Source organism: Podarcis muralis, chromosome 6, assembly GCF_964188315.1.
Source record: "Podarcis muralis chromosome 6, rPodMur119.hap1.1, whole genome shotgun sequence".
NCBI lineage: Eukaryota > Metazoa > Chordata > Lepidosauria > Squamata > Lacertidae > Podarcis > Podarcis muralis.
In genome coordinates, this window is record NC_135660.1 from 62,019,014 (window position 1) to 62,041,078 (window position 22,065).

Below are 22,065 nucleotides of genomic sequence, written 5' to 3' on the forward strand. Positions count from 1 at the left end.
TGTTTTGTGGAAAAAATCATCAGTGATATAAACCTGATTTCATAACTGATGCCACTTAATGTGTACCCATCCTCCAATTTGATATCCAATTCATTCCTATTTGCCATGTAGACATGCGAATTATCTCATACTGCATCATTCCTGCTAAAAGAGAATGTTTCTGTTTGCCCACATTAGCGGAATAATTAAAAGCAGAAGCTTAGCAAGTTATGGATTACAGGCAGCACATGCCAAACGTGTATTTAAGAACCAGTGAAAGATGCAGCTTCAGAGGCTGGAAGGGAGAGGAGGAAAGGAATTCTCAAGAGCATCCATGACTTGAATGCCCTCAAGGTCATTTGGTTGAATGAGGTTGCTTTGCAGTCAGATGGCTCAAACAGGTCTAATGCTTTTATATGAAAAGGGATTAGCACAATGCCAAGTTTATGACTATGAGAAGGGAAAGACAGGAAAAACTTAATACATTCTCATAAAAGAATTATAAGATAATTTAATAATTTTTCATACTTTATATAAGTAATATAATGGGGGAAGGGGGAAGAGACATTTACACAATGCGAGTACTGTAATATTGATATGAGGCCAAACAAAATGCAATGAGCTTTGTTGCAGATCCACAGAAACTAAGAATAATATCACTTCAACAGGCTTTATTAAATTAGTTTCTGAATGTGGCGAAGTGATGCCCATGGGGCAAGACACGATGCTGCACTGCATCACTTGAAAAATGAAAAAATATTTGCATTCCCTTTTATACATATGGAGAACACTATCTTCATGGACTAGTATAAGAATTTGTGATGCTGTGGAATGAACAGTGAAGTAATCCACCAGAAAACAATTCTATCAAACTCTATCCATACCACACCCCAAGTATTAGTAAAAAAATCCCTCAGCAGGTCCTACTATAAGGTGAGAGGGTAAGATCTTGAGACAGGGTTTCCAGCAGCCAATCTTTCATATCTTAGCTCCTGGGACAGCAATATTCAGGTGTCTCAGAATTCCATCCAAAAAGGCATTAGCTGACAGCGTACCTTGCCCTGCTTTCATAATGTCATATTCTAGAACATATAAAACCCCTGAGGTCAAGCCTGTTTGTTAGTGTGAACCATTTGCTACTACAACTGGTAATATAGACCATATTTCCCGAGCCTGACTTCTGGCCTGACCAGCTATGTTTCTGCTTCTGTCCCTTGTGATTCCTATCTAAATCTCCTGTAACCTGATCATCAGCCATGCCTTCTGCCTCTGGCCTTGCTGCTTGTGACAGAATCAGGCTCCCCCCCCCCCCGCTGTGGCTTATCCAGCTACAGCCTCAGACTTGACAACCAGGTTGAGCACACCAAAAAGTTTACCTCCTATTCTTGTAAACATTTTTTTTTTTTTGGAGGGGAGGGGTATAAACTGTCTGTGGAATTGCTGTTTGTGATGCAAACTACTAATACATAACTGCACTGAAGATTTACTTCTTCAGCAAAATAAGTAGATAGCAAATAAAGACTATTCTACCACCCAATCTGGTTCTTTGTATGGTAAAACAGGTGCATTCCAATTTGTTTTAATGACTGACATGTATACATATTGTGTTATTGTTCAATAATTATATGGATATATTTATGGGTAAGACAAGGATTGAGGCAGTTCTTCTATAACAAGCAGGAGCACCTCAGATCTGCAACGTAGGTGGTGTAGATTTCTTCTTTTAAAAAATCTCTATGAAAAGGGTGCTATGATCCCTGTCAGTTTTATTCTGCATAATGTGTGTGTGGGAAGATCAAATTACTTCAAAGTTAGCTTTAAACATATCCTGCTCTTCTCTAATCTTATTTAATTTCCCCTTTCCTCTCTACACTAAAACAATTCTTACAGTAATGCAATATTAATCATTATCCTACACAAGTGTTAATTCTATTGTTCTGCTCTTGTGGTGGTTGTGTGTGTGTGTGTGTGTGTGTGTGTGTGTGTGTGTGTGTGTGTTTAATATAGCAAAAATATTGAGTTAATCTCCATTAAAAAACCCCAAACCAAGCAGTTCTTAAGGTGGCGAGGGAGAATGGTGGAAGAGATGTTTTAGAGCAGGCATCCCCAAACTCGGCCCTACAGATGTTTTGGGACTACAATTCCCATCATCCCTGACCACTGGTCCTGTTAGCTAGGGATGATGGGAGTTATAGTCCCAAAACATCTGGAGGGCTGAGTTTGCCTATGCCTGCTTTAGAGCTCCAAATAGTTTAGAGGAGAGGTCTTATGAATTCAGAAATACATTTTGCTGCTAGTGAACTCTAATGACTATTCATAGCCAAGACAGTCTTGTCCAAATAGCATATTACAAGGGTACCACAGGTCATTTCTAATATATCCTTCAAAGGAAAATATAACCAGAAAAGGCTGCATATATATATATATATATATTATATATATCTTTACTACTTATGTGTGGAAGAGAGCAAAAAATATGAATTCCCCTCTAACATGAGCAGTAAGTACGGTAGTTTCAGTGCAGCACTTGACATGACCAGTTCCTCTGGAGACAGGTGGTACTTTGGCAGAATCTGTCTAATCACACATTTTCAAGTCCAGCAGATTAGCAGAACTGGGCAGGTACCCAGTCATATGATGCTAAACAGGAAAAAACATCATTCTTCCAAAAGCCAATCTGATCCCTAAAGCTGTTTCTTGCTAGTCCCAGATCTCAGCTCTTTCCCAAGTTTGAACGACAAATTCTCTTTTTTTAAAAAAGATATTTATTGAAATTTTCAAAATATTACAAAATGAAAAAAGAAAAAAAAAGAAAAATACAAAATAAAAATAGTTAAAAAACAATTCCATCTTTCCATCACTTATCTTTCATTTGCTTGTTTCCCGGACCTCCTCACCTCCCTCACCTCCCTTTTTGTATTCCAATTCAACTTGTTAGTTCAGCAAATCCTTTCCCTCTTTGTTTATCCTAGTCTTTAATCTTAAAATATTGTAACATTAAATTTTTACCTGTTAATAATCCATTCTTTCATATTCCTTATAGCGTTACAGCTAAAAACCACTTAACTTTTAATCCGACATCATTCTAACATTCATTAATTTTACAATATTTCTGTAGATAGTCTTTAAATTTCTTCCAATCTTCTTCCACCAACTCTTCTCCCTGGTCTCGGATTCTGCCAATCATTTCTGCCAGTTCCATGAACGACAAATTCTCCTTCTATATCCTAATGTTGCAATAAAGTATCTTCAGCTATCAAGCTATACAGAAGTCTAGGTGGGGACCATTTTGTATAAGTCAATATTTTGAAAAAGCAGCAGCAGCCTAGAAGACAACTCCATGTTTCAATTAAGGTTCATTGGAGGAGTCCCTACCATTTTTGTGGACTAGTTTGATCCTCTTCTTAGTGGTTTAAACTAAAGAGCTTCTTTAGTGCCATTGAATGCCTAGAGGGATTCAGCATTTTCTTCTTTGAAATGAAGACTCCTACAATATATCGTCATGCATCATGGAAGTTCACATTGGAGAAGGTGGCGTGATGCTGTCAAAACAAACAACCCCCAAAACCTAAGGTGGAATTTCTGTGGGATGCACAGAATTAGTTGTACAGATTTTTTAAAAAATACTGGTAAATAGATAATTACCTACAATTGATGCATGCACCAGGAAACTATGACACATCAGAGTAATGAATGAGCTTACATACAAAAAAAGCCTCTAGGACAACAGGACTTATTCATTCCTAGAACAATAGAATCCTTTTATTATATCCTCAGTAGGAAGAGGCAAATAGAAAAAGTTACTGTGCAATCCTACCCTTGGAACATTCTCCCAGGGACGCATACTTTACTAATTTCTATGCCAGGTAAAAATGTTTTATTCGCATGGGCAACATTAATGATATTGCTAAAGTTATTTAACTTGGGTTTGAGTATGCATTATTCTAAAGTTTACTGTATTGATAATGTGCATTATTTAATGTTTTTATTGTGTTTTGTTGTACTATAAAGGTAAATGTACCCCTGAGCGTTAGGTCCAGTCGCGAACGACTCTGGGGTTGCAGCGCTCATCTTGCTTTACTGGCAGAGGGAGCCAGCGTACAGCTTCTGGGTCATGTGGCAAGCATGACTAAGCCGCTTCTGGCGAACCAGAGCTGCACACGGAAATGCCGTTTACCTTTCTGCCAGAGCGGTACCTATTTATCTACTTGCACTTTAACATGCTTTCAAACTGCTAGGTTGGCAGGAGCAGGGACTGAGTAACAGGAGCTCACCCCATAACAGGGATTTGAACCGCCAACCTTCTGATTGGCAAGCCCTAGGCACTGTGGTTTAGACCACAGCGCCACCCACATCCTTTGATGTATTATACATTCAAAAAAGTCTCAAAGTGATTTGCAATTGCAAACCACTTTGAGTTTTTTTGATGTATAAAGTGATATGTGAATCTAATCAAAATCAAATCAAGTAAGCACCATTGAGTTCAATGGGACTTCCAGTTTGTATAAGATTGAGAATGAGAATTGAGCATTGCTATGGTATTAGGATAACTATATGTGGATTTACCTGGGAAGGTAGCCCATTTAGGAGAAGGAAAATCAAATCCAAACTCTCACTGCCTTGTGGCTATACTGATCCATGGAGTAAACCCCAGGAAAAACCCATACCCGCTGCCTTGCCTTGTGGGACATCTTCAGGGGAAGAAAAGGCTAAGGGGTAATTATTACACAAATCTGGAGTGGAGTCCCTAAGGAGGTTGGATGGTGTCTTGTATGCCTCCTTCTGACAACTGCTGAAGCCAAGCTGGCGCCAAATGTATTGCTCTGCTTTCCTTTGGATCACATCAGCAGGGCTAAGAGAACGGTCTAGCCATTTGGGCAGCCCAGTACTTCCATATACACTGCGAATGCGTGCACCGCAGAGATGTCACTTTGGTTCTGTTAACACAGCATAAACAACATGGGAAGCAGCAATTATGAGTTACCGGCAGTGGCGTAGCGTGGGTTGTCAGCACCCGGGGCAAGGCAAGTAATTTGCGCCCCCTAACCCATGGATTTGCGCCCCCTAACCCGTGGATTTGCGCCCCCTAACCTGTGGATTTGCCCTAACCCCAGATGTTGTGCCCGGTGCGCCCGGCCCCCCCTGCACCCCCCACGCTACGCCACTGGTTACCGGTCTCTGCAAACACAGCAGGTACTGTGATTCTCCAGTGGTTTGACTTCACCCCTGGAGGTGCACTCCATTGTCACTTGAGACAGGTAGACACCAACAATATCTGTGGATTGGTTTCAACTTTATTCAATTTATATTTTGTTGTATTTTGTCATATTTTCAATATCCTACCACCCACAAGAAACAGTTATACAGCTCTTTAGATACTGACTCTTACATTTCAAAGAGGTGAACAAAAAAGTTAAGTGTGTGCATCTACAGGCTTTTCATTTAAAATCCTTAAAATATCATAAGATCAATTCTCCTAGATCAGATCAGAGGCCTATATCTAGTCCAACATCCTGCTTTACACGCTGGTCAACCTTATGTTTATGGGAAACCCACAAGCCAATACATGAATGCAGCAGCACTCTCCCATTGGGGAAGGTCCATGGGTTAGTAGTAAAGCACACATTTCGCATGCAGAAGGTACCTAGGTTCATTCCACAGTATCTCCAAGTAGGGCTGTGAAAAACTTCCAGACTGAAACCCTGGAGAGTCACTGTCAGTCAGTGTCAACAGTAGTGAGCTAGATGGGACAATGGTCTGACCAGGGTAGATACCTATGTTGCAGCTGTGGTTCCCAACCATTTATTATTCAGAGGTCTGCTGCCTCTGATCCTGGAGACAGAAAAGGACATCACAACTAGTCATGGGTATAGCCAAGAGTGGCGGGGGTGGCATCTGCCCCCCAGCTCAAGTAAAACAATAGAAATACTTAACTAACTGACCAATCTCATCAGTCCTGCCCCCCTAACAAAAATCCTAGCCAAGCCCATGCAACTAGTAGTGATTGATAGGCAGAATATCTCTTGAGGAAAAGGTTCTTTTGTGTGAAGTAATTGACTAAAGTGAAGGCACAAACCATAAACCATGCAGGTTAAGTTTATAACAATCTGACTAATCTAAGTAAATCTTCAGGAGGCACGACTGCGAATCATAACCTATAATATACTCACAGTCATACTGGGTAGGGCAATTATAACACATATTATGGGTTTTTTTAATATAAAAAACAATCTTTCATATTCCATTTCTATCCAATTCTCATACCTTTCCATTAAGCACATATTTCACTTTAATCTTTACCCCCAAGAGCCATTACATATTAGACTGCATATGGCAGCTATTAACCTGAACTGAAGTTCTTCAACTCGAAATGTGACTACATTGCTCCTTCTAATTTAGGAAAATTTGCAAACGTGGAAGCCTCTCTTCCAGTACCACAAGCCTAACACCATAAAAAAGACAAAAGCTTTCCCTATGCAACTTTAGTAGCATCTTCCCTTTCTATCTAAAGAGGATTTATTGATCCTGTTTTAAGTCACTAAGCTTCCTTTTTAGGTGTGATATATACCTTTTTAAAGTCTCCCCGGATTTCTACATTTTACACATTAACCAGGATGTCTATATTTAAAACTCTCAGTCCTTCTATCTGAACCTTCAATTTTTGAGTCAGAATACATTAAGAAGTATCTCAGTCAGCTAGCCCAGATATCTTAGCAGGGAAGGACATCTGCAAGGCACAGCAGCGAGTCGGAGTAATCAACAGAAATCATGTCAGAACAGACAAGAGTCAACCCAAGAGGTTATTTCACAGAAACCACGTGACTGCTGTCAAGGCAGGAACAGAAAATGGGACGGGTGTCATGGCTAGAGCCCAAGAAGAAATAAATAAGGCCATAAGAATGCTGAATACAATAGTCTGTTATCCAACACGGCAGTTCTGATGGCAAAAGGGACTTCCAAATACCTCAAGGACTGCTTCTTCCCATATGAACTGACCCTCACCCTGCGATCATCATCTGAGGCCCTTCTTTATGTGCTTGCTCCATGAGAGTTCCGGAGGCTGGCAACAGAAGAATGGGCCTTTTCTGTGGTGGCTCCCCATTTGTGGAGTGCTTTCCCCAAGGAGGCTCACCTTTTGTCTCTGTTACATATCTTTAGGCACAAGGCAAAAACATTCCTGTTCTCCCAGGCTGTTGGCTAATTTAACAATCTGTAGCATTTTAAACTGTGATGGGGGGTTATTGTTTTTGTTTATTACTATGTAATGTATTCTAGGTAAAGGTAAAGGGACCCCTGACCATTAGGTCCAGTCATGACCGACTCTGGGGTTGCGGCGCTCATCTTGCTTTATTGGCCGAGGGAGCCAGCGTACAGCTTCCGGGTCATGTGCCCAGCATGACTAAGCCACTTCTGGTGAACCAGAGCAACACACGGAAACGCCGTTTACCTTCCCGCTGGAGCGGTACCTATTTATCTACTTGCACTTTGATGTGCTTTCGAACTGCTAGGTTGGCAGGAGCTGCGACCGATCAACGGGAGCTCACCCCGACACGGGGATTCGAACCGCCGACCTTCTGATCGGCAAGTCCTAGGCTCTGTGGTTTAATCCACAGCGCCACCCGCGTCCCCTGTAATGTATTCTAGTGATCCCCAAATGAAGGGTGATATAGAAATGGAAGAAATAAATAAAATAAAATATGTGCAATAGAACTTCCTTGCTCTCTCCTATTGTCATGGCTCAGTCATCCTCACTTGGACAGCCCATGCCACCTGTCTCCTTCATCCTCTCACAGGCCCTCATGATTGGCTCCAAGGGGTTGGGGGACCCCCCCCCCCCACAGAGCAGATTTGGGAAGACGAGAAGACATAGAGGTCCCATTGCACCAGCAGAACCCCACTGGTGTAGGACTGAATAAAACTCAGTGAGGCTTACAATGCAATTCTATACATGTCTACTCAGAAGTAAATCTCATTTAGTTTAATGGTACTCTTCAGTCTGTATAGGATTGCAGCCTAAGTGAAAGAGCCATAGCAGAAAGGCCTACTAATGGCCAGGAGGATGACGACAGAGAGAGCATACAGCAGAATAGCTCAGAACTACACTACCAGTGCTACAGAAGTGGTAGCCCACATAATTAAATAGAACAGATTAATTGCTTTCCATATATTATATGAAAATAAAGAAAACCATATCCTTTCAGCATTCACAATTGCTTTCCTTGATATTCCACAATTGTGAAATACTTGAATGGCTTCAAGGAAACAACATTTGCCACAGAATAGATATGCTACTATGGGGGTCACCAACATGGTATTGAAGGGCACATATACCCTTGCATAGGCTTTCTTCCCATCCGCTTGCTGAAAGTAGGCTTGATAGAAACATTCAGCTGTAGCCAATAGATCAGGCTTGGGTTGTGCTTGGTTGCAGTGAGTGTTGTAGCGCTGACATTAGTTTCTCCAATATGCCAATACACTCGCAGACCACAAAACGTTGTCACCCTTGCACTACTATGCAAAGTTAACCTGATGTCTGAAACCATACGGCAATAGAGTATTGCAACAGGGAGAATGGGTGGGAGTTCCAAATCGAACTTTGGATTTTACCACTCATTCTCCAACATGTGAAAGGAGGTTTTAATGTTCCCAGAGGTAGGGATGAAACTTGCTGTTGCTACTGCCTTTAATTCTGTATTCAAGGGGAAAATAATAATACTTTTTAATTTTAGCACAAACACTGCTCAAAATTAGATTAAAGGAGTTCAGCTGAGAGTTCTGGGAGGGTTTGGGGGGTACAGCTCTATATGCTCTACAACTTTGATTTTTAAAAATGCTTTTACTGCATTTCTTGGTTGTACATGACAGAGTTAATCCAAAATGTACCCCACTGGGCAAAATAAAACCATGCTAGATGTTTTTGTATCCCCATTGGCTTTCACTTGATTAAAGGAACTGCTTCATTATAGGAGCAAAGTAGAACAATTCCCTATGGGATCAAAGGACAATTTTCTAAGTGCAGCACCATGCAAGTATAAGAAAGGTACAATACCATTTTCTACATACGCAGCCATCAAAATTGGATTTTATTAATATTTTGATGAGATTTAGAATGATTGGCTTATCTAGAAAAGATTCTGAATGCAGGAGACTCCTAATATTTTTTCCTCTATTTTCCCCAAGGCTAGGGTATAAAGCTTTGAAATTTCTTTCTGCTACCAGTGACATATTATTACATTATATCTACTACAGATGTGCTAAACAGACATGAATATCACAAGCAATGATTCAAATTATTAGATTACTTCAGTAATTTGATTGTGTAGGCAGTGGCATCACTGAGATGACATTCAGGTACTTTGGAGCTTCTACTTCATCACGCAGAATTGGGCCTTGGAGCTGTATTTCTCGACACAGGCAGCCCCCATTCAATATGTGTGTGACCGTGTATATGTGAATTGTGCTGAACCTGGAAGGAACCTAGAAACATCACAAAGACGTCACTGAAATGCCAATAAAAGGGCGGGGCAGGGTGGGGCGGGGCAGAACAGGGTCTTTGCAGCCTTTTTCAATGGGTTTTGATTATACAGATTGCACCAGTGTGCACGGTGCATCAGAACTGCTGACAAAATTCTCAGGTAAATGACTATGTTCTAAAAATACAGAATTAATGGAGCTTCAAGTAAGTTAGCTTTGATCTTACCTTTAAAGCTTTATTTGTGTGCCTGGCACATACATCTGGACAAGGACATAGGATCATATAAGTAACATTTGCCATGATGTTCTGCAAAGCAAAAATGTTAGCTTACTTAGGATTAATTAATTGCTTTGTAAAGATTGCAAGTAACATGAGCATATACCACATTTTAAACATCCTTTAGTAACTAGAGGGGCCCTTCTTATTGTAAGCTATATCTAAATGTAGTACTTTGTGCAGATGTCCACCAATATCCTATAATAGGTAAATACCAGTGTCTTAGAATATTTTGTATTAAGCGCCAGAATTTAGTACAATAAAGCCGTACCTTGGAAGTCGAATGGAATATGTTCCAGAAGTCCGTTCGACTTCCAAAACATTCAGAAATCAAAGCATGGCTTCTGATTGGCTGCAGGAAGCTCCTGCAGCCAATCAGAAGCCCTGTTGGACATTCGGCCTCCAAAAATAGTTCGCAAACCGGAACAGTCACTTCCAGGTTTGCGATGTTAGGGAGTCAAAATGTTCGAGTACTAAGCTGTTTGAAAACCAATTAAGGCATTCTGTTATATTCCATAGGCCAGAAAGTTAATTCTCCTTCGAAGCCAACCTCTTATCCTACAATAATTTATTTCTTTGTTTCAGCCAAATACTTAGCCCTCTTAATGATTTCCTTTAAAAAAGTTGTTTAAAATCTTGTGTATATATGTTCCCGTATTAGATATGTATGTCTGAATGTAAACAATTGTGTTTCAGCTTTAGAAACTGTCCAAATAGCAAAGTCTCTTTTACATATGTGGGATGTTTATGATTATAATGCAATTATGGCACAAATGAGACATTGCCCCTAGAGGTGGGTTGCTGAAGACTGCTACAGTTATCAGTTGAGAAGAGATCTTCAGTGAATTCAGTCTTTCCTTGAACTGGTAGAGTAAAGACAGTGCTTCAGACAACTTGGTTTAAAGCACAGCTGGTAATCAGTAAATGTGTGTGTAATTTCATTTTTACATTTTTGTGTTTATACACTACATTGTAAACAACATTGTTACAGAAGATGACACAGCAAATGGGAAGAATGTCATCTAACAAACTGTCCTGAAAGACTAGTGTTCTTCATCGTTCATTCAAACAGACTTCTCATTATAAGTTTCTCCCCAAAGGATTTAGAAGTTACCGTTCATTTGGAGGAACTTGGTGAAATTGACGTTTCACTGGTGATCTCTTATTGGTACTCTTTGCTATTTAGCAATTTTGTACATGACTGATAATTTATATTGGTACGGTACAGGTACTATTTGGATATAACAGGGTCCCTTTATTTGTTAAAAAGTTATGAAATAAAGGGGACCCAATAATAAGGTTAGGAATATATATTATTACTATAGATGTAAAAACAGATAAATTCAGATTAGCTATTCATAAATGTATCATGGATGCTTTAGCTGAGATTCCTGCATTGCAGGGCATTGGGCTAGATGACCCCTGGGGGTCCTTCCAGCTCTACATTTCTATGATTCTATGGCTAGGAAACAACTGCTCTGAGATTCAACAGAACTAGGGTAATCCTCCAGAATAGAACAGACCAGCATGTCTCACTGAAATGAAGAGGAAAACAGGATTTGCATTGGCAGTAAAATTCCATTGTTCTAATAAAACTGTGTCACTTCATATTTCAGTTTTAAACAATAGACATACTTGCTATATTCAGCCAGGGTAATTTAAACACATACTTTAGTTTAAGAATAAATGCTGATACCCCAAAAGACCACCTGTGATTCATGTACTTTAAAATGTGAAAGCTTTCCTAGAATTGAAGACCTTGAATACAAATATACAGTGTTCTTTCTTCCTGGCACTGTTTTTTTTTTGAACAAAATATAATGCACACTGATAATACTGAGGACTTGATTCTAGAGTCTAAACTAGGGGAAGCAATTGAAAGAACATGGCATGCTAGAACGTCACAATCAGCCCTACTTTTGGCTCGATAGCCTTCAGTGGAAGTTAAATATTCAGGGATTGTCCACACCCACCATATAAACCCAACTCATGCGCTTCCTACACATTTGGCAGGGTTGATGGCAGGGTTGGTTTAGCTGGCCATTCATCAAGGCCTCTACCCCTACAGGTGAGCACTCTGCCCCTAGTACTGTGGTTTAATACTACTACAAACTTGCTTGTCTGCCTTTCCCAGAAAGGGCCAGTGAATGACGGGTGATGATAAATAGGTGGGGAAGCTGTGGAACCAGCTCTTTTCCCCCAGGAGTTCTCACCAGGCTGGTGAAAAGAAGCAAACAGCAGCAAAGATAGAGTGACTTGCCAGTACATAACCCTGCTTGAGGCTCTTCCTCAGGAACTACAGCCAGCATCAATATGTTCCACCAAGCCTTCTTGGGTCTCAATCCTTCCATATTTTCTTAAATCCAGTGCCATAATATTTAGAACTAAGTTGTGATGGCAGAATACACAACCCAGTGACATTACTGTGTTTCTTATAGATGGTTATGATTTGCTGAGTGCCATCAAAGCTGCACACCATCAGAACTGCTTCAAAGTTTCCACTCAACTTCATCATCTTCCAAATCTGACCATGAAAGACAAACTTGACCCCACACTCCAATTCTCACTACTTCACTCCATAGGAGGCATATATGATTTACCCCAGACACAGAATTCTCATATCTCAGTCATGAGAAATGTTTCTTTCCCAATGTCCTCAATGTGTTTCCAAGGTGGAAGCTTCAATGAGGCACTACTGAGTTGCATCGATCTTTCACTCTTCCTAGCACAGCAAGGAAAAAAACACATAGGCAACTGACCCTATCCTCTGCAACCTTGACAATTTTGTAAGCCTCATACTGTCTGCTAGTGGCAACTGAAATTATGCAGTTGACTCTTATAATCACACATGCCTTTTAATAAGTAATTTATGAAGTGCAGTACTGTGATACAACATAAGCAAATGCCTATCACTTGCATAATGTCCAAGCAGAAACACATGCTGCTACTCTTGAACAAGTAGGTCAAACATCTGTTGAAATGATTTATTACTACTTATATAGAACCATCCAGGTATATAATGAGGGGGGGCAGGTCCCTATACCAAGGCAGTGCAACTTTAAAAATTGGAAAAGGATGAAGTTTAGTTTCACTTCATATTTACCTGCATCTTGCTGAAAACCAGTAGCTGTGTAGGAGCTTAAATATTGTGCTTTCCCTATAGTAATCAAGGGACCAGGATTCAACAAATAACTCTGCCATGGCAAATAAGCCACTACCCTCTAAATGGGATTAACTGCCCTTCCCCTAAACACTAGAGATGCAAAGATGGGTGGAATCATCTGAGCTGCTGTGTAGCAATCCCTGCCAACTCCCAGGTTGAGAGGAAGGCTGGGGAGGTTGCTAAGCAGGTATATGGCGAAGGCATCATTACTTAACCACACAGGGACAAATCAATAACCCTCCCTCCAATAAAAAGTTGGAGTGGCAGTTGGGGAAGATGCTAAGGGTGCTACCCAGTCCGCCTTTGGCCAGCAGTGCCAATAATGCATGCTTACCTCTACAAAGCCTTTTCCTCAGGCTCCCCCTTTACCCACTTTTCTCTAAGGCAAGACCACAGGCATTGGGTGTTGCTGTACAAAAGTGCTCTATTCGCCTTCGCGAAGCAGTGACCAGCCATGCCTGAATTGCCCTGTCCAGCCTTTCCCAAGAAATATGGGGAGGGGCACTAACAACCACAAATTTTGGCTTTGCCAACAAGGCCAACCGACAACCATTGACTCCTGCCAAAGATACAGATGCAACACTATCATGATTATTATTTTTATGCACAACCAAACACCTCTGTTTAAGAAACAGATGAAAACTACTGCATTTTCTTTTATCAAATGCAGCATTGTCAAGATGCATTCATAAGATTTTGGGAAGATATTTTTTCTAGTTTGGAAAAATAAGGCTAAAGATCAAAGACTGGAAGTTGCTTTGTTCTATACCGTTAGCGGTGCTTCAGTTCAGACTTGATTGCCATTGCTGTCAACCTTACAGTCATTTCTCCCCAATTCTTCACGTTTCAACGTTCCAAAGAGATTTGTCTGCTGTAAAGTGCAAATACACCAACACTCTTTGTTCTCCCCAAAGGACTATGCACCAGTTTCCAGACATTTAAACAAAATGATATTGAAGTGAAGAATCGGAAGCTCTGCTCCAGCTTATTCATGAAGAGATTTCACAGTCTCTGAGAAATGAACTGGAACAATAACACTTGGGCTTCAAATATGGTTATTATCACTTTTTAAAAAGGGTATACAATGACCAAAAAAATAATACAGATGAGGGAGAAAAAACAGCTGTCAAAATCTCTCTAGTTTCACATATTCTGGAAGGGTGTGAATCTGGTCCTCTTATTTAAATTATTTTCTCTTCCTTACAAAGGAACTGACTGAGATATCCATGATCTGAGCAGCAAAACACCATTTCCTTCCTTTCTTTGCTTGAAACAATAATCTCATGTGTGCATACAAATGTACACTACACAGATCACCAAAAGCTTTTCTCCCTGTTGAAACAATTAACTGGAAAATCCCTGATGTTACCAGAGTGCTCTCTCTCCTACTCTCTCTCTCTGTGGACCCATGTCTTACACATTGAAATACTAATTTGGGGGCCTCTCCTGTAGTTGACGTTACTGGACAGCCTAAGATTACTTCAAAATATACCAGTATCATACTGGTCAAACTTCGAGAGTTAGACTATGATCAATAAATGCCAATGCTATTTTACAAGCAATGGGGAATAAGCAAAGGGAATTAACAAGAACTACAGAATTTGTTATTAGTGTAATATATATTTACACCAAATGGCTGACAGGAAATAAAGACAGCTTTGTGACTTGAAGTGTAAGTACAAAAATATGAAAGAATAAAATGGTTATTTGTTACACATTATAAAGGACACCCACCCCACACTGCCCAGACCATACAGTTAAGCAGTTTGTAAGCAGAGATGTGCCTGATATGCATTTCTGTAACAGGAGGTTAAATAAACCAGGAAGGCTAAAAGTTCACATGCAAATAGTTCAGCTTTGGTTCTCACTAGAGCAAGACTTGTGAAATCACAAACACAGACAGAAGTGAGATGGATGGAACACAATGGTTACTTGTCTATTGAGAAGATGGGAGAAGAAGGAAGAGGTTAGACTCAGGTTTTTTATGTTTTTACTGTACACAATTCATAGATGCTACAGCTGGACTTGAAAATGTCAGCAGGATGTGTTGCATGAGACTCTAAAGTTAAGATAATCCTTCTCCTTGCCAAAGTCCTGGAAGGGGCAGCTGAAAAACCAACTTGAGGGCCAAATTTTATATTTGCCTCTGGAGTCCTATATAGTTAGGGGGAAAATGGGGCAACTTCCTTGTAGAAAGACACTGGCTGGAGCCCTCTATACCATATACTGACTAATCCTGGGGAAAACAACAAACGTGGACTAAAAGGCAAGGGAGAGGGTTCCTGCCACAATTAACAGTGTCAGAGCATCTCAAAAGGAGAAGAGTAAAGCAACCCAGGGATGTGTCCTAAAAGTTGAAAAAACTCAGGATGTCTAGTTATAGGATACAGTTTATCTACAGGCAGAAATCTAAATTTCCAAACTGATCTCATTAGTGTCTGAGCTGGGCATGTGCAACATTAAATAACAGAGACATGATTAATGAGCTACCCTGTACGGTTATGAGTTATAGCAATTGTGTTTCCTGCCAAAGAGTTGTGGTGGAGTTACATGGACATTGTAACAAATCAGGTTGTGTTTAGCAAGTATCCCTGTGATCCTGGTAAGGACTGAGCTTTGATTCTTCAGAAGAAGCTAGCCAGGGTGCTTACTTTAGTTAGCTAGGTGTATGCTTGCTGGAAGGAAGCCATCATTTACTAGAGATTATTAATTACTGGACTTGGGAATTCCTTGCATTGGATATGGCACCAGGTTCTGGGGGGTTAATTAGGTTTATGAAGACCTGCTCATGCTTGTGGCTTACCATCATCCTGTCAGGATCAGACTTGGCTTAGACTATACCTGCTGTCTCTGATTTGACCACAATTACTATCCTTGCACTCACTGCCCTGAGCAAAGCTAAATTACATACAAAGTCTTGGGGCACATGAAGAGTTCCGATTAATCCAAGCTTATTGGTAACATTGACTAATAACATATGGTTATTACAACAGGCACTCAAGGTGCAGATTGGCATTTATGCATCCAGAGAATTTTGCCTGGCACCTTCATTGTATAACTTGAGGCACCAGGTGAAAACGTTTGTCTATAACCAAGCCTTTGGCTGATTAACAGTCTATGGCCTTTTAAATGTATGGGGGTATTGCTTTATTTTTGTTTTATTATGTATTGTGTGTTCTCATTTTGTATTTTTATGTTGTGAACTGCCCTGTGATCTTTGTATGAAGGGTGGTATACAAATTTAATAAGCAAATAAATAAAGTAACTTGTGTGTAAATGATCTGTGGTGTTTGAAGGACTTGTTCAGACAGCATGCATTAATTATTGCCCCCCACCCCAAATTAGTAAAATGGGTGTTCCATGCATGAATGAGCTAGCAACAAAATGAACCAACAAAGAGTGTGGGAGTGAAGACTGGTGATAGAGAAGGGGACTTGGAGGTTTTGGTACAAATTTGCTTTTTAAAAAAGCTCTGGAGTGAACAGGAAAACTTATCTGGATTCAATAATAGGGAAGGGGTTGAAGAAGTAAACATTCTGTTCAACCACTCTCATTCCCCACAACATTCATACACACAAAAATGATACCTTGATAATAATAAAAAATTCGAGGGGGGGGGGGGGAGTCCTTATCACTGAAGAAAGGGGAACACTGCCAATTGAGGATTGTTGGCTTAACTTTCTAAGCAGACTGTAGGGAATATGCACCATTAAACGCAGTGGTATTTTCTTTCTAAATAAATATGCTTCTTTATGACAAATTCAATGAGGAAAAGAAGGGTTTGGTGTTTTTTTAGCATACTAAGTGCTACACACACACAATCTAAAGCAAAAGCAGTGAGCAAGGAAGAAGGAAAACAGTCCTGGATTTAAGTACAGTTATGAAAAAGCAATTATAGTACAATACACACAAAAGAGTGTGTGTGCTGGGGTAGAACTATAAATGTTTCCAAAATTAAAGTAACAAAAACTTTTGAAGGTGTATTGTCAAATGGGAAGAGAATGCAAGCAGCAATGTAGAAGGTTCAAACAGTGCAGAGAATGGAAGCAGTTGAAAAGGGCTGTATAAATACAGTAAGAGAGAAAGAGAGTGATGGAAGCCTAAGTAATGGGACTAGAAAGAAAGGCTCATCTGTCTTGATGCAGTTTTCTTCGGGATAAACGTGCCTGAGATTGTAGTCTTAGAGAACTACTGTAAAACAATCTCTAATAAACATGAAGGCAAAGAAGACGATAATAAGATTTAAAAGGTAGATTTGCTAAGTAATTTTCTTAACTGCGGGTGCCACCATGGAATTAATAGCTATATATATACCTGTAACTCCTGTTTTCTTCTATTCGGTCTTGTAGTAAAAGTACATTGCCTTTCACCATTTTCTTCCTGTGGCATATCCAACTGTGAGTTTTTTTGTATCCTTGTCACCTTCGCCTTCCAGTTCCAATTCATATTCATGTGCTCTTGCATTTGTCAGCATTCTCTAAATTTCCTCCAAAAAAATGCTATCCTCCATTTCAGTCCCAATTATTTTTGTTTCCTTACATGTCAAGGAAAGAATAGACTTCCCACATTGCATACTACTTCATGCACCAGTTGAGAGCCTATGGATTATAAATATACTATGCCAGGTCTCTGACAATGAAGTTAAAAGTGACATTTGGGTGCACAAGGCACAGATTGTATGTTGTCCATTGACAACATACACTATGTACAACTTAATAGTTTTTATAAGGCTATCTATCCTGTGATGACCATATAGCTATTCTTTTTAAAAAATACTGTACATGAGCAACCCTTGTAGGAGTTGATGCCTCAGGTCCTGCAAGTTCATTATTGTATACAAGGCTTTCTTTCTCATTGATATTTGACTAATGAGTTGCAACTGCTCAACTGGGGTTTGTTATTTGGGACTATTAATTGATATGATTTTAATCTGGACTCAAATGTGTCCCTACAATATATGAATGTGACCTATTTCCTCTGGTTCAGAGCACACACTGGACCAGGACTTCTCCTATCCTAGATCAGGTCTCATTATTGTCAGAGAGGTTTGAACATTACAATCATATGTACTAAGAAAGAATGAGTGATCTGTAAAATCTAAATTGGGAATCTGTGCATTAATTCTGTGAAGAGACATTACAAGCAGACTTAAGAAACATTTCTCTATGTAGTCAGCATTAGTCAGCATTTCAAAAGCTCACTCATTTGCTTGTATCAACAAAACCTACTTCACTTATTTTCACAGAGTATAATTTATGAAAGATTGTGTTATGGCTGGAAAGTTAATCTTGGAAATACAAAGGACAGCACTGTCTTCCTGGGTGTGTAGAACAAAGGCTCTCTCGCTGCAGCACAAAGTTCTTTCTCAAAGCCTCAGAAAAAGAACTGACTGGGACTATTCTGTTTTCACCTGCTGTCATACAAAAGTCTATCAAAGTACTGAAGCACTTTCAGCATCACTCCATGAAGACAAAGCTGAGAGCAGCTGCAATAAGTATACATTTTAAAGAGCAATGGGGAGAACAATAGCTATTCTTGCAAGTCTTCAAAACTGTTCCTGCTATAGCTAAGAAAATAATTTCATGGAAGTTAGAAGAAAGCTTATTTTGCAAAGGTTAATGCTGTAGAAGTACACCTGCTGAAATGTATACTAAACAACTTCTATACTGCAAAAAAAAAGGAAGAACAAAATCCCAGGTTTAATATTTGTCGTATTTTCTTCTCTACCAATCTTCAATATTATACTTTAAACTTATAAATTGGTATATACATTGATCTATGCTAAAAACAATGGCTTTCATCCAAATATCCCATTCTGTTTGAACAAGAATTGCAGATTCCCCTCTCAATTTTCAAGTACTCTTCTATCTTTCTTTCTTTCTTTCTTTCTTTCTTTCTTTCTTTCTTCCTGCACTAAAGCTAGCTACCTTGGCAGTAATCTGAGGAAATTGGTTAGCCAAAAGGTAGCCAACCCGCAGCAAGATTATCTTCTATCTCATCAAACTGATTCCAGAGGACTCATGTGACTTTCTTTTTTTCTTTTGGGCCCAGGGGGTCATGGAAGGGACAGGTAGAATAGGTGACCTCCATCTTAAGTTCTTTCTACCCACATACTTTTCACTCCACCTTGGTAGCCATTTTTATCACCATCTTTTAGTGCTCTTCATGTTCCTAGGCAGTACTCAAGGTGGCTAACACCAATAATGAAATCATACGACAAGAACAATCAAACCAGCAGCACACAAAGCAGTTAATTTGGAGCCAACAACAAATCGGCGCTCAAAGAGCATAATACTGTCAAAATGTTACGCCGCTGCTATAAGAATTACATGGCCCTGCCAAGTAGCCACTGAGCTAACTTCAAGGTGCTGGTGTACAAAGGCCTTTACAGCTTGAGACCAGGACGCCTAAAAGAGAGTTTCATCCTTTATATACCCAACTGACCACTGCACTCTGCAGGAGAGGGAGCCCTAAAACCATATCATCTTAACAAGAAGTCCATGCTGCAGAATGTAGGAATCAGGCCTTTTGTGTGGTGGCAGCTGCTCTTTGGAGCTCTCTCCCTTTACATCAGACAGGCACTGCCTTTGTTGTCCTTACGGTGCCTGTCAAATATTTTCTTCTTTTCAACAAACCTTCTAAGTGGATAATATTCTTATCACAGTCAGTAACTGTACTGAATTCTAAATTGTTTTAAAACATGTAATTGCTTTAGCTGTTTTTATATATGTGATTGTTTTATTGTGAAATGGCTTTGATATGCTTTGCAGAAAGCAATTCATAAATAAAATTAAGAATCGTATATCCACAATTTACTTAAACAGAGCGGAAATGATGAAAGAGGAAGTCCAAGCATACATCTCGGGGGAGGGAGCTCCATATTCTGGGTATCTCAACTTAGAAGGTGTGTTTCTGCTCACAGAGCCTGAAAAGCTGGTAATGTAGAAAGGTGCCAGCACCAGCATTGCTCTGACTGAGAAACAATAGAGACAAAATACCTGGAAAATGGGCACAGTGACTTATATTGAAAACTGCCTATATCACTACTATAAATTGCATTGTGCTGCCTTGCTCCAAGGGCTGTAGCAGAGGCAGAGGCTTCTCACCCAAATGATAGCTTTCCCATGGAAGGTGGGAAGCCAGTAGCATTACTAGCTTCTAAATTCCCAGGGCTAATTAGACATTACTTCAAGCAGGCTGAATCTATAAATAAAGAGCACTGCCAAGACAGTTAAGAACAGGAGCTGTTCTCCTTATTTTAGCCTTTTATTATAAAAATAGATTTTCTTGTATTTTAATAAAACAGGATGGATCAAAAAGTCAAGAGTAAGGATGGATCAAAAATCAATAGTCCATAAAAATGCAATCCATTCCTTCCCCACCTCTGCTAAAAGTCCCAACAACTTAATATTAAAGCAGGCAGGCAGATAAGCAGAACACTGACCCACACGTATCTTTTTTTGCTCCAGTCCCATATCTTAACCCCTTTTCTCTCTCCCACCCCTATTTCAGCCAGGAACTCAGCTATGCAAGGAAAGCCAGGCTGTGCTGAAGGTTTTTACATCAGGCACCATGATAACACTTAAACTTAGCAGCCTCCCAAAAATTTCCATCACATCATTTGTCCATAAGTGGATACCAAAGTGGCTTTCCCTTGACCCTCATTGGAGACTTCTCTATTTGGAGAGTTCTCCATTAAATGGCTAAATACAAGCTGGGCCATCTGGGATATTTCACAGCTGTGTATATGGTATTCTCTTCTGCCCCATCATCTATATCAGTGATGGCCAAACTTGGCCCTCCAGCTGTTTTGGCACTACAACTCCCATCATCTCTAGCTAACAGGACCAGTGGTCAGGGATTATGGGAATTGTAGTCTCAGAACAGCTGGACGGCCAAGTTTTGCCATCGCTGATCCATATCTAGGGATTCAATGCTGCAACTCTGCTGGTTCAAGTGACTTCTTTGCCTGCTATGGGACATCCTCTCCATATCCTGTCCCTTCCAGTCTCTCATGCACCCTCACAATCAGCTCTGGAAACTTCAGCCTTTGGAGTAGATTTTGGCGGCACACAGTAGAAGAGAGGGAATGGAAGTTCCACTGGTCCAGTGTAACCCCACTGGTTCAGCACTGAATGCAATCCCTATATCTACACACACATACAAAATCACCATATGAAATAGATCAGCCTGCAAAAAAGTCCCAAAGTTCTTGAGGGAGCTTTATATCAGGCTTCCTGATTCAACCCTCTATGAGCCACGCCACAGTGAATGATCTCCATTTAACCCTGAGTTAGTAAGGTTCATTTGACACTGACAAGAAATAGAGCCTTTAGTGTCATTGGCGCAGTCCTGCGGAATGGTCTCCCAATAGTGACTCAGCAGTTGTCTTCTATATTGACCTTTAAACGTTTGCTGAAAACTTCCCTTTGCTGCCAGTCTTATGCAAACAATTAGGCTACAAAGTTTCTATAATAGCTGGTGATACGTTTTACATTTTTTTATGTGGCTTTTATAACTCATACATAGTTGTTGTAAACTGCTTTGATTTTTTATGATGCTTGCTCAGGAACAGCTTATTATGACTTACGGTTGTTTCATGGTTTGTTATGAATACAGTACTGTACTAGGAAACTTTACTGCTGGGTCTCCCTGCCTCAACCCACTAAATGACAGGAAACACCAGAAGTGTGCATGCACATGAAAGCTCATACCAAGAACAAACTTAGTTGGTCTCTAAGGTGCTACTGGACAATTTATTAGATGTGTGTGTGTGTGTGTGTGTGTGTGTGTGTGTGTACATATATATATACACACACACACATACCTGTATATACATATATATATTTCTACTGCATCAGACCAACACAGCCACCTACCTGAATCTAGAACTGTTTTAAAATGTTACACAAATACAGAAAGAATGTTGCATAGATGTTAACTGCTAAGGCTTGCCTATATAGTTATAAAATCTCCACAAGTTATGAAAAACCTACTTTCTAATAATAATAATATTTTTTTATAAAATCTGAGTATCTTGTATACATTCTGCTTCTATAACTTAGGTTACTTAAAGCATTTCAACCTTTTTAAAAACACAGGATTATGATGACCAAAGGGAATGAATGTGAACAAGGGTTTGGAGATTGTGCCAGTAAAAGCAGGCACCAGC

The 22,065-nt window shown here is 39.9% G+C and overlaps 1 protein-coding gene across 3 annotated transcripts in view; it reads right to left on the bottom strand.

Moving 5' to 3' along the window:
• The window catches only part of LOC114597350 (heparan sulfate glucosamine 3-O-sulfotransferase 1-like), a 76,687-nt gene that overhangs the window by 48,221 nt on the left and 6,401 nt on the right, over positions 1–22,065 (bottom strand). Inside the window, exon 2 of one of the 3 annotated variants that reach the window (XM_077930416.1) lies at positions 9,680–9,760. The exons of the other annotated variants lie outside the window; for them this stretch is intronic. The gene's annotated coding sequence lies outside the window, so the exon portion shown is untranslated. The remainder of the gene's footprint in view (positions 1–9,679; positions 9,761–22,065) is intronic. 3 annotated transcript variants of the gene reach the window in all.